Here is a 17,949-nt window from a genome sequence, read left to right on the forward strand (position 1 = left end):
TTTATAAGCCTTCCTGTGATATCATGCCTCTAAGCTTCATATCAGTTTGGGGTTTGAATGATCCCAGTTCAAGAACTGTTCTTATACGTACAATAAACTCTTAATAAATACTGTTTTACTGATCTAGTGATCTTCATTTTGCTATTTCTGAATTTTCTGACAATAGGAATTTGAATGTTTCCGTTTTGAAGCTTTATGAATATTGTTTTGAACATATGTGTTTTAGTGTACATGCTTATGTATTTCACTTAGACATATATCTGGGAGTAAGTTTTTTGAGACCATAGGTTTTACATATGTTGGCCTTTAATAGTTACTACCAAATGTGTCTCCAAAATGCTTATAACAATTTATATTCTTAAAACAATTATACTAGTAATGCACCTACTGAACATATTTTAGAACACTTATCATTCATTGTTTGAATTTTAGTCATTCTAGTGGGTTTTTCTTGATAATAAACTTTGAAGCTTGAAAAAAAAAAATAGTATCTGGGAAACAAAAGCAGTCCTTGCATTCTAGAATGGAAATTGAGATTTGTTTTCAAGGCAGATTTCTATTTCCCCCTGTGGAATGCCATTTGCTGGGCTACTAATAACTAAAGGCAGTTCTTATGGAAATCCTTAATATGGAGAAATGAGAAAATTTTGGTGCTTCAGGATGAGTTTTGAAATGTAATTTGAAAAGCAAAATAACAGCAATGTACTCTATAAAATAGAATCCCTTCAGCTTCAAAAAATCTGATTTACTATATATATTTTGCTTACTTCCTTAGTAGTTGCTCTAGAATTTATATGTATATATCAACTTATCAAAATCTATTTCAGGTTTATATTGACTTAATGTAAGTCAGTGAGATTCAGAAACATTATTCTTGCATGGCTCTATTTCTCCCCACTTCCTTTTTAGGTTATTATTATTATAAATATTATAAATAAATATAAATTATATTACAAATGTAAGCTAAATAATAAATATTATTATAAATACAAATAAAATAATTATAAATAATATAAATATAAATTATTATAAACATTTATAAGAAATATAAATATCATAATTATATATTATAAATGTTATAAATATGAATACATAAAACATGTTTTTATTACTTTATCATGTTTTTTAAGTTGTTATTATTAAAGTATAGTTGACATATGATGTTATATTAGTTTCAGATGTACAACATAGTGATAGGGAATTCTATACATCATACAATGCTCACCATGATAGGTATAGCTTATTATTTGTATATTTTTTAAAGACATTACAAGAAGAAGAGAGAGGAATATATTTAGAGTGTTTGTACTGTTAACCTTCTTATTTACCATTTCTAGTTCCCATCATTTATTCCTGTGAATCTGAGTTATCCTTTGCTGTCATTTACTGAGCCCAATATACCTTTGCTCTAACATTGCCTTCCTTATGCTATGACTGGTCAAACAATACAATTACATATACATACATACGATTACATATATATACACATACACTTTTTTTTAAAGATTTTATTTATTTGAGAGAGAAAGAATGAGACAGAGAGAGAGCATGAGAGGGGGGAGGGCCAGAGGGAGAAGCAGACTCAGGGAGCCTGATGCACGACTCGATCCCAGGACTCCAGGATCATGACCTGTGCTGAAAGCAGTTGCTTAACCAACTGAGCCACCCAGGCGCCCTACACACACACTTATATTTAGTATTATTAAATTGATTTAAAATCAATTACAATAAAAACATGCAGTTATACTGTCTTTTATAATTCCATAGTTACCTTTACTAGTTCTCTTCGTTTTTTTGTGTTTGTAGATTTGAATATCTGTCTGAAGTTACTTGTGTTCAGCCTGAAGAACTTCCTTTAGCATTTCTTGTATTTCTCTACTAGCAACAAATTATGTAACTTTCTATATAGCTAGGAATGTCTTTTATTTTGGTTTCAGTTTAATGGATACAGATACTTTGTTGACAGTTTTTTCTTGCAGGACTTTGATTATGCCTTCCCATTGCTCCCACTACTTTTTATAAGAAGTTAGCTCTTATTTTTATTGGGGATCATTTGTAAGTAATGAGTCATTTTTCCCTTGTTACTTCCAATTTTTTTTATTATGGCTTTCACAATTTTTAACATGATGTGTTTGCTTTATTCTACTTGGATCTGTCAATCTTCTTGGAAGTGTAGATTAATGTTTTTCATCAAATTTGGGAAGTTTTCAGCCAGTATTTCTTCTGCTTCTTTTTCTCTCTTCTCTCCTTTTGGCACTCCTATTGCATGTGTGCTGGCATGCTTAATGATGCCCCACATTTCTCTGAAGCTAGGTTCATTTTTCTTCATTCTTTGTGTGTGCGTGTGTGTGTGTGTGTGTGTGTGTGTGTGTATACCTCTGATTGCACAATCTCTATTGATTTTCCTTCAAGTGTGCTCATTTTTTTTCCTGCCAGTCCAAAGCTACTGTCAAACTTCGCTAGTGAACTTTTCATTTCCATTATTTTACTTTTCAAATTTACAATTTCCATTTGGTTTGCTTTTTACACGATTTCAATCTATTTATTGGTATTTATTTGATGAGGCATTGTCAGCATCACTTCCTTTACGAAACACGATTTACTTCTTTAAACATATTTTTCATGGTTATTTTGAAGTCTTCGTTGACTAAAGATGACATCTAGTTAATCTCACAGGCAATTTATACTGTCTTTTTTTCTACCCGTGTGAGGGTCAGACTTTCTTTTTTTCTATGAGTATTCATGAATCAAACCTTTTTTTTGTTGGAAAGCAAACACTTTAGGTAACATATTGTAGTAGCTCTGGGTACTGGTCTTTCTCACTCCGGGACCTGTTACTACTGTTCGCTTATTTGTTTACTGACAGGCTGGAATATATTAGTAAAGTCTGTTTCCTATAGTGTAAAATCTACCTACACAAAATAGTTGACCCATGGCTCTGGAGGACAATAGCAGTCTTGTGCTTTGCATGCTGGGGCTCAGTAAAAAGGCCAGGGCAATACTGGGTGTTTTTCTCAAATTGATGCCAGCAGGCTGGGTCCAGAGGACCCCGAGGGAGTCCCACAGGATCAGCCAAGAGGGTCTGTGGCTTCGCGAAGGATGGAAATCAAATGCAAGCTAACAGGGAGTGAGAGCAGAGTTTATTGAATATACACAGAGAGCAGACACGGAATGTCTGGGAGACTCAAGAAGGAAAGGAAGGAGTCTTGTCTTTGTTCAGGATCTGGGGGTTGTACCTGTCCCCTGAAGCATCCAGGAACCAGTAAGAACAAAGACGAGGGCCCAGGCGTTATTTCTTGGATCCAGGGGGCCTTGGCAGCAAGATGTCTAGTGCTGGTGGTCTAGAATACACATTGTCCAGTCATTCTCACCTGGTCTTCCTTAAATAATATCTATTCTAGAGAAATCATTTAACTCCTTGTCCCTTAGGAGGAGGATATATGCTATCTGCATTATGAGGTCTGTGTAAAATGGAGTAGGGGTGCAGGTCCTAGCAAGAATAGAAGCAGGAAAAGGAAAAAAGTAAAACAGATTTTTATGGAGTCTTTCAGTTTCCCTGTCTCAAAATTGCCTTTACTAGTACAGAGTCTTCACTTAACGAATGAGCCAGTGTTAGTGAGCTAAGGGGCCTAGTATTACTGTGTGCGCCATCCCTGAGGTTGAGCATCCATCTCATAAGTGGGGGATATGCACAAGAAGGGAGCAACTTGGCTTCACTCACTCAGAACTTAGCCCCTGCTACTGGGTACCCACTGGTAGCTCAGGGATAAGAGGATAATGTGGACACTCTGCCTCTCCTACACAGCTCTTTTATCCCTCAACTGGGAGACAGTAGAAGAGGAAGCCCTGTGCTCTTGGCTGCACTAGTCTGGAATAGATTTTCCATCATACTAGGCTGGGAATGGGAAGGCAAGGAGTGGATCATGCACGGTTCAAATGCTACCAATTCTCACTGTAATTAGCATGGTCTAGTACATTTTCTTCAATAAATGTGTCTAATTTGCTGTTAGCCCTTAGTACCATTTTCAGAGGACTGAAAAAAAAATTTTTGCTTTATTGAGGGAGGTATAATTGATATACAAAAATTGCATACATTTAATATATACATCTTGATGAGTTTGGACATATGTATATATCTGTGATACCATCAACAAAATCAAGGTACTAAACTTACCCATAACCTCTAAAAATTTCTTTGTGTTCATGTGCGTCTGTATGTATGTGTGCATGACAAAAACAATATGAAATCTATACTCAATATATTTTAAAGTGCACAATACCATATTGTTAACCATAGGTACTATGTTGCATAGATCTCTAGAACTTGGTCAACTTGCATAGCTGAAACTTGGTACCCACTGAGCAAAAAATCCCTATTCTTCCCTGCCCTGCAGCCCCTAGCAACCACCATTCTATTCTTTGTTTCTATAGGTTTGACTATTTTAAATACCTTGTATAAGTGTAGTAATGCATCAAAAAGAATAAAATACTTTAGAATAAACTTAATCAAGGAGATGAAAGGCTTGTACATAGAAAACTATAAAATACTGATGAAAGAAATTAAAGCAGACACAAATAAATAGAGACAACATCAAATTGTTTTTTAAAAATAACTTTGACCTGTTTCACTGGGAATTAGGTCTGTGGAGCTCCTCACACAATGCCATTCTGTTAAAAAAAACTTTTTTTAAACCCACTATATTTTGATTCCACTCTGCCTGAATGTTTTTATTATTACCAGAGATGTAACTATTCCCATTTAGGAACTTCTCTTTTCAGGTTACTGGCAGGATAAGACAACAGCAAGTGAGGACTGTTTTTTTGTTTGTTTGTTTGTTTTTGTTTTGTTTTGTTTTGTTTTTTTACTTTCTGCCAAAGAAAAATGCCAAAAAAATATAGTCTAGCCTTTGCTTATCAAAAATGTTTTTGGAAGGGTGAATTTATACATAGTGTGTTATTTGGTAATATATTAACTAGATGGGGGGAATCCAACATGTATTCTTAGGGCTTTTGTATATGCTATTGAGTTAGAAAATACCTTTTGCTTATATAGATGGACTTTCATTGAAAGGAAAGATTTCATTCTCAAACATCCTAAAAAGTCTACAATTTTAAAGAATGAAACAAACTATGAGCTATAAGAAGGAATGAACTCTACCTTTTTCAAGGGGTTGGATGTGAACAGAGTCTTTCAGAAGTTTGAAAAACAGTGAAAAAAAATGGATACACCCAGAAATTTGTATTTAAAAAGTTTAACTGGACACAGTCACACAGAAACTTGCCAGAAACTAGGTGAAATCCAGTTTGAGCCCATTGTTTCAATGTACAAACTCTTGTAATAGATTATTTGTTTCTATTACACATAAGTGTCAGTGATATTTTGTTAAAAAGTGTGTTGGGGACCAAAGTGAAGTACAGTCTGTCTGCTGACTTTTCTATCCAAAGTGGGAGGAATCGAAATAGAATTGAGATCATCCCTGAAAGGGTCCTTGGAGAACATCTGAACCCACAAGTGATCAGAGACCATATTATGATGACAAGAGGAGAAAACTATAGCTGAAGAACCTGAAACTTGCTTTGGAGCACCATCAGCCAACTGACCAGAAACTCACATTTCGGACACTATCAGATGAAAATAAATGAATATTGATTTCTTAATAAAGACCTTGATAACTAATGCTCCCACTCTACCTAGATAAACAAACAATAGCAACATAAATTGAGGGAGTCACCAGACAGCTTATTATTGATGTATTAAAAAATATAAGGGGAGATCATACCACTGTAGTGCTTAGCATTTCTTAAGGCATTAACATGGCATTTTATTTATTTATTTATTTATTTATTTATTTATTTATTTTTAAAGATTTTATTTATTTGACAGAGAGAGTGAGAAGGCAGAAGCAGGGGGAAGCAGTAGAAGGAGTGGGAGAAGCAGGCTTCCCGCTGAGCAAGGAGCCCGATGCAGGGCTCGATCCCAGGACCCTGGGATCATGACCAGGGCCGAAGGCAGATGCTTAACTGACTGAGCCACCCAGGCGCCCCTAACATGGCATTTTATATGGCTATGCTCACAATAAAGTTAAAGAAGTCTTACTTTCTGGTAAGTAGGATGAAGAAAATCTCCTAAAAATATAATTTGTATTCCTATACATTATGCCAAGGTGTTAGAGCAATAATTCAGGCAATACGTGTAAATAGCACACAAAGTAAAAACTTGGTAACTATTTTCCACTTATTTTCCTCCTCTTTCATTTTAAGAAGGTAACCCTGAAAACACCAAATTTAAAGTTCTTTTTATATATACTTATATTTTACGCCATAAAGGATCTCAAAAAGCATCAAGCAGATGAAATCTGAAAGACCATATATTTTACCTAAAGATGATAATTACTTATTCAAAGTTGGAATAAGAATTCTAAGGGCTAGTTTATTTCCAACAATGATGATGTTGACTAAGCACTCAAAAAGAGGAAGAGCAAATTATAGGAAAATCAGTACAAATTAAAAGTAAATGTTTACATTAGTAATATGGAAAACGTAATTACTACATAAAAGAACAAAATTTGAGAAGAAATTCAAATAAGAGGTTTTCTCCAAATTAGATGAATGGATGGAATTGCTCTGTCTGGCAACAGGCTTATCTTTGCAACTATTTCATATTAACTACATGAAAGTTATTTTCAGATTCTTGTGATTCTGTACAAAACTCTGTTACCATCCACATGGTATTTTGTAAAGAACATGCATTATTTATTTACTATATTTTGACTAAAAAAATGTAAATCACCAAGCTGTTTGCATAATTGCTGGGCACCCAGCAAATGACTTTGAATTTGGGGGGAATATGCTGCCATTTTGACACAAATGCTGATTAGTTTTAAAGGAGTTTTTTTGTTTGTTTGCCTTAGTGCCTACCACATAAATCTCTATAAACTATTGTTTAAGAAATAAAACAGTAAGAGTAAATAAATTATTGTATTAATTTTTCATTCATATGAATAAAATACAGATATTGATTACATTGTGATTTACTGATGGAAAAAAGAAAAAATAATAGGAAAAAATACCCATTGAGTCTACTTGACTTCACTGATAACCTAATTGGATTATATAGTCCTTTAACATTTAATTCCATGATTGATATGGTTAGATATAGGTCTATCTTTGTATTGTTTTCTGTTTATCCACTCTAGCTTTTGTTCTTCAATTTCTCTTTATGTATCTATTTTTTAATTCTTTGAATTTCTTAGAATTCAATTCTAATATATCCATTGCTTTCAGTTATGTATTCTTACATATTTTTGCAATGCTCTAGATAGCATGATATGAATCTCTAAATTTTATAGTCTACTGAGAGGTAACATTGTACTGTTTCACACAAATTATAGAAACTTTTCAATCATATAGATATATTTCCATTCTTCATGGTCCTTTTATGTTATACTTAGCACATGTATTAAATCTATAATACTATAGAGGCACCCAGCTGGCTCAGTCAGTTGAGCATCTGACTCTTGATTTTGACTCAAGTCATGATCTCACGGTCTTGAGATCGAGCCCCACACTGGGCTCCACGCTGAGTGTGGAACCTACTTAAGATTCTCTCTCTCCCTTTCCCCCTGCCCCTCCCTTTCCCCCTGCCCCTCCCTACTTGCATACTCTTTAACTTAATTAATTAATTAACCTACAATACTATAAATGCAACAGGACAATGTTATAATTTTTGATATAGGAGCTCTGTAGTTTTTTTAAAAAATAGAAAATCTAGTCTTTTCATATGTACCTGGCAATTTATCTTTGATAGGCTCTTTTTTCATTTTTTAAAAAATCTGAGTTTACCTTGGTGTTATTTCCATTCAGACTGAAAAATTTCCCTCACTATAAATGTGGGTATGGTGACAAAAATAATCTTATATTAGCTTTTTCAGAATATATATTTACTTCATTTTCATTATTAAAGGATATTTTACTGGATATAGAATTCTGCAATGAGGTTTTTTGTTGTTGTTTCTCGTTCAGTGTTGAAGTCATTTTTTGCAGTCTTCTAGGCTACATAGTTTTGATTAGTAGTTTCAGTTATTGGAAGATTATTCCTCTGAGATAATGTCATATATTTTTTTCTACCTGATCTCAAGATTTTCCATTTATCATTGTTTTTTCAAGAGTTTATCTGTGATGTGCCTATGTTTAATTCTTAGAATTTGCCCCGTTTGGGGGTCAACGAGCTTCTCAAATCTGTACAATTATATATTGCACCAAGTTTTGGAATTTTAGTGATTAACTCAAACTTTTCACTAATTTATAGAAGAAATCAATAAAATTCATTTAACTTCTTACCACTATACCTGAAACTGGATGAATTCTCATCTCTTCTTTGATCCTGAATTCTCTTTCTCTCTATGTCTCTTTCTCTCTCCTGTATCTTTAAAATGTCTTAGTATTAAAAAAATGCCTATAATATTGGAGGCATCAAATATTCACTGAATAGTTTAATCTTTGTTATTACATCATCCTTGTAATTAGTATTTTAACCTGATCAAGTTTTATGTCTAATATTTTTTCATTAAAAACTTCAGTTAGCACTTGATTTTTTTAACTTTTTAAACTTAATACAGCAATATATATGTATACACACACAACACATATTTTAAGCCTATAACTTGATGATTTATAACAAATTGAACTTACGTAACTATTACTCCAACAAAGAAATAAAATACTAATTGCATTCCAAAAACATCTTTTAAGCTTTTTCCCAATTGTTCCTGCTTATGCTAGATTAAAAGGAATACACTTTCCTTCTTCTTCCTCCTCCATTAAATGTCTCCTTTCTTTTATTTTTTCTTTTCTTTTTTTTTTTAAGATTTCTTATTTATTTATTTGACAGAGAGAGAGAGCGCACACAAGCAGAGGAAGCAGCAGAGGGAGAAGCAGGCTCAGCGCTGAGCAAGGAGCCCGAAGCGGGGCTTGATTCCAGGACCCTGGGATCATGACCTGAGCCGAAGGCAGACACTTAACCAACTGAACCACCCAGGCGCCCGATGTCTCCTTTCTTTTAGTTTAGTCTCTATCATTACCTTGTCCAATGTAATATGGCAGAAATAAAGCTGGTACCAGCTTCTGAGCAGGGCCATAAGAGAACTGCAGCTTATACTTCTTAATCTTTTGGAAGACTTTTTATTGGAAGCCAGCTACCATATAAAAAGTTTGACTATTCTGAGACGAGCATATTATGGTAAGTCAAAGCCATCTAATAAAACCCTGGAGAATGAGACATAATGGAGTGGGGAAGGGCCAAAGGAAAACTGAGTAAAGGAATCACTTGATAAGTAAATCTTCCAACCCTAGTGGACCCTGCTGAGCCATGGAGATCAGAGTTGAACCACCTAGTCATTTCTGAGCTACTGATCCAAAAAATTACAAGGAAAATAAGAGGCATCTTGGAGCCCCCATGTTTACTATGTAGCATAACTGGAATAAGATGATAGATACTGGAACATTCCTTATTTCTCACTATCCTGAATTCTACAATCATAGCCTAATCTGGTCTGTTTTTGACTTTTATGTAATTGAATTATACAAATATGTTTCTGGGTAGGGTTTACTTCACTCAGTTTGTTATGATATGTACCCGTGTATGTGTGTGCATGTATGTGTGTAGGAGCGCTTTCTCCTTTTTCATTGTATAAAATGAAATACAAAAACATAGTAAACATAGTACTATATATATGTGCTATGTATATGTGTGTGCATATGTATGTGTATATATATATACATGCATATATAGAAAATGAATGTACAAAATTTAATGTCAATTTCCATATGATGACCATTTTACTTATTTCACATTTTGGGTTATAAATAAAACTTCCATAAATATGTTTGCAAATGTCTTTCATTGCAACTTTACATGGATTTCTGTTGATTATAAATAAGAGTAAAATTGGTGGGTCATAATAAATTTACATTTGCAATTCTAGTAAGCAACAATAAACATTTCTTTTTTTTTGTACCAATCACATTTGTACCAATGTATACTCCCACCAGAAGTGTTTGAGAATGCCAGTTACTGCAAATCCTTGCCAAAATTTAAGATTGTTAACTTTATAAAACTGTATCTATTCTGGTGGTTATCTCAGTGTGACTAAGTTGCTTTTCACTGTCAACAAATGAGAATAGAATGGTTATCTTTTTATATTTTTATTGGCCACTAGGTATTATCTTTTACAGAGTGATTGCTTAATGTCTGTCTTTTTTTTCTACTTGTTCTCTGCCTTTTATGTATGAATGCTTTTATGTAGGAATTGTTTTAAAAATATACTAGGTATAAGCCTGTTGTTGGTTATGTGTTTCAAATATCTACTCTTACACTCCATAACTTATCTTTTCATTCTACTAATGGTATCTTCTGATTTTAATTTTATTTTTAATTTTAGTATGTCAAACAACTGTCTCATGTTTGGAATTTTTTGTGTCTTATTCAAGTATTTCTTAACATGAATGTAATTACTATATCTTTATACATATCATCATCTACACATCTTATTTCTTTTTTGTTTCACATATAAATCTACAGACTAACTTACTGTTTTTGATTTTGTGGTGAATCAAATGTGAACTTTTTCATGCTTTTCATATGGATAATTCAATCCTTTACTGAACTTTTATTGAGCCAGAACACTTTATTGAAAAGAATAATCTTAACTATTCTGCAGAGCTAGCTAATTTTAAATAATGTAGCCATATGTACTTGATTCTGTTTCAGGACTCTATTAGATCTGTTTCATTGACCTATTTGTTTATTCTTGTGTCAATACCAATTCTCTGAACTACTTTACTTTAATATACGTATTAAAATCTAGCAGATTACATTCAACTACTGTGTACTTTTTCAAGATTGCCTTGGCTATATTTGGCTCTTGTATTTCCGTATTTTTTTTAGAACCAACTTGTACATTTTCACAAAAACACCTGCTTAAATTTTGATTGAGGTTGCATCATAATTTCAGGAGGGGGCGATATCAACTTTATTATATTAATGCTGCTAATCAACAAATAGGAGGAATATCTGCATTTAGTTCAGCATTTTCTATCTATTTTCAAAAGCTTTGTATCTTATTGTAAAGAAATCTTACCCAAATTTTATTAGATTTATTTTTAGTCATGTTGTGATTAGGATGTCACTCTAAACGTCATATTTTTAAACTTCCCTTTTGAGTTGTTTATGGTTGCTTTATAAAAATAAAATTGAATTTGCATGGTGACCTTGCATCCAGCATACTTATACTAAATTCCCCTAAATTCTAACAGTTTAATTGTAATATGACTAAATTTACTCATTTTATTTTATTTTTTTTAAATATTTTATTTATTTATTTGAGGGAGAGAATGAGAGACAGAGAGCACGAGAGGGAAGAGGGTCAGAGGGAGAAGCACACCCCCCGCTGAGCAGGGAGCCCGATGTGGGACTCGATCCCGGGACTCCAGGATCATGACCTTAGCCGAAGGCAGTCGCTTAACCAACTGAGCCACCCAGGCGCCTAAATTTACTCATTTTAATTAATAAGTAACAAACCCAAACTGCTACTGATTCTACTGCCCCGCTTGTCTGATATATTTGTCTTTATTCCTGTGCCATCATGCCAGCTCCAACAACCCACAGTTTATTTGATCTGCTGTGACAGCCTCGCATTAATATCCTGTATCCTCCCTTACTTCCTCTAGTTTCTCTGAACATAACAACCAGGCTTATTCTTTCAAATTTCAAATCTGAATATCTCTCTTACTTAAAAAAATTTAATGACATATTACTGTTTTTCAGCTTAGCATCGTTCCTTTCTGGATTTGTTCCTGAACAACCTCACAGTCTGTTACATCAGTTAATGACAATTTTGCCTTTCATGCCATGTGAGTAGGGTTGCCATGCCATAGACAGGATGCCCAGTGAAATCTGAACTTGAGGTAAACAAAGAAATATTTTTCATATATTATTTCACAAGTCATGCTTGCATTTTTTAAAAACGTGTTTGTTGTCTACCTAAAATTGAAAATAAAGCTAGGTATCATTTTTTTCCTATAGTAATCCTATACAGAGGCCATCTTATAAACCCCAGTAACAAATCACCTGCTTGGAAACTATTGTTGGTTCAGGAATGGACCTGTACCCTAAGATGAGACTGTGATCACCCTGGACATGCTTTTGGGTCTTTTATTTAGTTTTTATCTGTGATTTGTCTCTGTAGGATCATATTAGCCTTGATACTAGCTTTTCTGTGGACATCTTGGTCTTGTGAAAGAAAATAAAATAGAAGAAAGTTGACCAGAGAGGTGGAAAAATCGGGAGAGAACAAAAAGAGAGATTACTGACAGCTTCTGTGAGTCAGTGAATCCAGTTGTGGAAATAAATGAAGGTCAGGCAAATAAGAGCAAGCAAAGGCTATTTACTGAGACTTGCTAGAGCAAGGAAGTCAGTCTCCATCACTTAAATGTTGGCAGAGACACAAAGGCAGGCAATGAAGTGAGAAAGCTTTATACTGGACCGAAGGGAAGACTTCAGGTATGCCCTAATTGGAGGGTGTTGAAAAGGAGAAGCTGTAAGCAGACTAGCTAGAATGGTCAGGGGTGCATATTTGGCTTTCTGTGGTTGGTTCTAAATTGGAAATGGGGACAGAAAATTAGGGAAGCTTCTAGTGATTCGTCAAGTCTTCACCATTTTGGGCTGAATATTGTAGGACTTACTGGATTGTCAGTAGAGCTAGAACTCTGGCCTCCCACAAGTCTGATTTATGGCAGGCTGGCTTCCTGGGCTGGTTACTGCGAAGATGAGTTGGTTCACTGGGCAGATTCCTGCAGGTTGTGGGCCAGAGTTTCATTTTTATATATGGTCTCTCTATTGTCCAGTTGTATATTCAGTCTTTCACAGTTATGTATGAATCAGAGCTTTTTCAGTAATGTGAATCTATAAATTCCCCTCTATGTCTAATCTAGTTTGAAGTGTAGACAAGTCAGCTCCATCAAGAAAAATTCTGATAAATATGAACCATTAGATATTTTCTGCTCATTGTTCTTAACATAAAGAGACAAATTATTAAGCTGATTTACAATTCTCTAATTGGCTTCTGTCTCTCTTCTATTCCAGCATCAATCTATCTAATTTATAGACACATTCAACCACCATACTGACTCTTTTTTCAATTCCTGTAATGAATGTAGTCTTTTCCTCCACCAGGGGTTTTATCCTCACATTTCTTTTTCCTGGGTTGTTTTATAGGCAGACTCTTCCCTGCCCCAATCCATCACTATCATTTTTAAGTTAACCTTTAACACATTTTTGAGCTCTCAACTAAAACTATATTTCAGGGAACTTTTTACTGACCTTCAAGACAACTTCAGATCTCTATTATACACTATTTTATAAACCTGAACTTCTTTATTAAATACCACATCATCCTTCTAGTAAATATATAAACTGTTTAATTTATTGTTAAATATCTTTCCATCCTGCTATGGGTGAGGGCCTAAACTTCTGCTTAACTGCTAATCCCTCCAGGTAATTTGTCCCAAACTGGTGATCAATATATACTCACTGAATAAATGAATGGAAGAGTTTCCAAATTTTTTTAAGCAAATGGATTAAATTATATCTCAAAATGTTTAACTATTTATTGGACCAAAACAGGTATAATTATAATTAAATATAAAATCTGACTAATACCTGAAAATCACATTTTCCAAACAAAATAACTTATTAAAATGACAATGTGAATGGTTTTATTAAAAAATGTGAAAGAACATTAAACACAGAATTGAAGCATATTCTGACTTAGGCTTTTCTAGAATACTTATATGGTGTTATTCTATGATAAGTCATCCACAACTGTGCCTATTTGTACACCAATATAACAAAGCTACATATTCTATTTTTCATATGTGCATATTCAATTTTACTTTGAAACTTCTCTTCAGATTATCAAATATGTTGAAATAACTAAGCCCCAGATGGGAGTCGCTCCTGCCTGTCGTGCCATGTCAGCAAACTGAAACATAGATAACTTTTGTGTCCTGTAAATGCTCCATTTGACCAGAAACACAGTCAACCAATCAGCCAATCCCCAAATGCCAAACCAACTCTGAGCCTTCATACCCCAAAAAAGTTGACTATTTGGCCCAAGACAATAGTTTTGTTGTTGTTGTTTTTTCTGTTTTTCTCTTCCTGTTCTTTCTTCTTTATCCTATAAAAGAGCCCTCTGCCTTCTGCCCCATTTTGAAGTTCTGTGAAAGGAGACTGTCAGTGTCATAAAGTATGAAATAAAGTTTCTTTGTATCACCTCAGTTGTCTACTTTAATGATTTTTTTAACAGTTTTTGGAGATGAGGAATGGGACCCAGAGCTCACTCCTAATGGCCTGCAGGAGGAGATACACAGGCAAAGTGTCTGCACAACACTTTGAGTTCAATCTTCTTCTTGTTACTGAGGCCATGATAAGTCACCCTCAGATCTAAACTCTGATCCAAACAAACTTATATATATATATATATTATTCCCTTTCTGGTTCGGGGTCCTGGGAAGGTTCTGGGGTTTATTAAAGTTATCAGAAATTTTCTGGAACCTGTAAGGTAGTTATACTGGAGCCCACATGAGTTGCAGCCATTAGAGGACCCAAGAAGAAGGAATTCCAATGTCCACATTGGGTGGCAGTTGTTATGAGACTCATAAAGCCTCAAGGTAAGCTTACAGCATAAACTTCTGGGGGGCTTGGGGAAATAATGCAAAAAAATCAGATGATTTTGACCATCAAAATCAAAATCTAAGTAGGCACAAGTCAGACTATTAAAAGCCAATACAGTATCTGCCTCTAGAAAGAAATCTTCAAGTGAAAGGAGTAATAGCTCTATTGCTAATGGGAATCTTGGAAGCCAAAACTGCAAAATTGGTGGGCATGGGTCAAGCATTTAAAAACTGAGAGTGCTCTCCACATAACTCTAAGACTCCCATGCTAGGATATGCTGGTCATGGAATAAGTTAGAGTGACACTGGGTCACTCACCAATCTCAAGAAAATTTCTTCTGTGCAACGAGATACACTGTAAAACACCACAAAATCCCCAACACAAGAGCACATCACTGTTAGATATTATTCTGGCTCCAAGAGACCCAAAGATTTAGTTAAACAAAGGAGATTCTCAAGTTTCAATGAAATGAGTGCTCAATCTCCCAGCACACCTACTTATCTTATTTCTAAGAACTGTGATCCTGGAAGCTGGAGATATCTACAAAAATGGCAAAATCTCACTAAAACAACCTAGAATTACAATGGTCATTATGGAGAATGTTCCAATTAGAAAAGACCATTCATTTGAGAAGCTCACTTGAAAGCAAGGGTTCCTAAATCGAACAAACAGAATGGGGTACTTACTTTAATTGGCATGCAGAAGGATCCAAAAGGTTTCAAGATTCCTAAATAGCTTTATTGAAAGATTCATTGCAAAAAGCTAATGAAAACTTAAATACACAAGAATTACCCAAAACAGAAGACTGTGTAAGACTTCTAGTATTCCCCTTTATCCTTATTAGCTGAGTACTCAAGTTTACTAATCCTTACCTGAATTGTCTCTTCATCTGAAGAGACCATAAGGCCATAAACAAAAATCCACTAAGTTAGTGCCCTTACAATTGCAGCAGCTCCAAGGCCAGAAACCTAAAACATGTGGGCCTCTCTCATTGTACCTTCCTACGGGTCTATAATCAAAACACTGACCCCAAAATTGGTGTCCCATTTGCAGTTATTTCCTGAACACTGGAAAAAAGATTATCCTCCTAGATTTTGTCAAATCATTTGACATGAAATTGAATGCACCTATACCTATCCTCAAAGGAGGCCCCCATATGGACCCCTCGAAGGGTTGATGGGAATCCGAGGAATTCTGTTGTTACCATTACTCCCTTAAACATCTGAGAGGATGGACGCCTGGGTGGCTCAGTCATTAAGCGTCTGCCTTTGGCTCAGGTCATGATCCCAGCATCCTGGGATCGAGCCCCACATCAAGCCCCGCATTGGGCTCCCTACTAGGTGGGAAGCCTGTTTCTCCCTCTCCCACTCCTGCTTGTATTCCCTCTCTCGCTGTCTCTCTGTCAAATAAATAAATAAAATCTTTAAAGAAAAAAAATAAACATTTGAGAGGAAACTAAAATTAAAATGAACAGAAAACCTTGCAAAATTCTAGTAGACAATGGAGCTAAACTTTCTTCTTTAAACCACACTCACTTCAGGTAGGATCATGGGAAAACTGGCAGAAGCCAGTGAAGGGAGAGAATTCTTTCTAATGTCAGTTCTCTTAATATCTGTAGTGCCTGGTAGAGAAAGGAAGGTAAAATTTCACATTGTCCTTTCCTTTCCAAAACCTGACTCTTGTGAGTATGGTTCTGAGGTGCCCATTGGTTGCTGATCTCTTCTCTCCCAGGGACAATTACTGCCTTCTTGCTTGTCTTATTTTGTGTCCTGAGAACTTGACTTGGCTTTCTGCCTGCCTGGGCGCATGGATTGTCAGTTCTTATATATGCAGGCAGCTCAACGATCAGTTTGGGAACCCAAAGATATAACCAGAAGAAAATGGGTTGAACTCCACTCGCAGCTAGATATAGATTTTTAAATAAATGTCTATTTTAATGTTTTTCACAATAGAATAAATACTTCTCTTGATGACTGCAGATACGTAAGGCCGTTTGGTAGTATTCAGAACCACCACAGTAATGGTGGTCTTCCTGATCGGTGTGTAGTCTTCAGTAATTATAAGGAATTACTTCTCTGAAACTGCTGTCAAACTAGCAGGACTGCATTTATGCATCCATCATTTTCAGGGTTGTTGGTAACCTGGGCATATTTGCCCCAAATAACTGGGCCGCCTTGTGTCACAAGGCCCAACTCACTCACGTTCACCTCAATTACAGTGCCTTTGGTAATAACACCCAAAGTTGTATATAGTGGGGATGAAGGATTCTTTTCTACACCAAGTATTGGCAGGCAAAAGGTGGCTTTCAATTCAGGATGTGTTACATGGGCCTTTTTGAAATGTAAGCCCATTGGTCTAATGAATCTTTCATATTTAGGTGGTTTTCCAGTAAAGCCATCTCCAACAAAGCAGACTTTAGTGACCACCCTCTTCCATACTTTCTTCTTTCTCTTTCCTGTTCGAATAACTTTTAATACTTCTGTTTCTCCCTGGGCACGAACTTTGGGTAAAGGAACCTCCCATTTTCCCTCTTTCTCTTTTCGTTTTTGTTTAATCATATTGGAAAGTACTTTGGCTCAGGACTGTCCCTCTCTGTCCAGTAGATACGCAGGTACTGCTCCTTGTGGAGTCTTTTCATCATTCTTTTGTTTGGTGTTTCTCTTTTCATGCATCTTGATAGTCTTTTTCATTTGTATTTTCTCAGCATGGCGCTATTTATGGTAGCGCTTAGCTTTCAGACCAATCATCTTTTTTGCCTTCTTTGAACGTTTATGAGCCTCTCAACCTTCTTTCTTTCTTTTTTTCTCATGGTAATCCAAATGATAGCCATATTGCTTCCGGTGTAACTCAATATATTCATTTTGTGGCATGGTGACGGCCACAGAGCCATCGGGTGCAGCTGCCGGGGAGTGACGAAGCTCTCAATTTTCGGGTCTCCCAGACCCGCGAACTGACTCTATGCAAGCTGCAATGGGAAAGAGTCCTTCTTTTCTTACTTTTAAGAGTGGCTCTGGAACTTGAGAGGGTAGTATCTTTTGCATTCTTTTTGGGGATGCTGCTTGCATTCAAGGGATCATTCAATAATGCCAGGGATATTTACTGTTTGTCTTGGCTAAAACTCGACAAGATGTTCAAAAGGATTTTTTTAAAGTAACTCTATGGTCAGAAGTTGGCCAAATTGGAAGCTGATATTCAGAGCCTGATAGAAACTTTTTTTA

General features: G+C 35.3%; 1 pseudogene; it reads right to left on the bottom strand.

The window, feature by feature from the left end:
• Positions 1-16,803: 16,803 nt before the first annotated feature.
• LOC118537213 (ribosome biogenesis protein NSA2 homolog pseudogene) lies at positions 16,804-17,705 on the bottom strand (annotated as a pseudogene).
• Between the last annotated feature and the right edge of the window lie 244 nt (positions 17,706-17,949).

This window comes from Halichoerus grypus, chromosome 4, assembly GCF_964656455.1.
Source record: "Halichoerus grypus chromosome 4, mHalGry1.hap1.1, whole genome shotgun sequence".
Lineage (NCBI taxonomy): Eukaryota > Metazoa > Chordata > Mammalia > Carnivora > Phocidae > Halichoerus > Halichoerus grypus.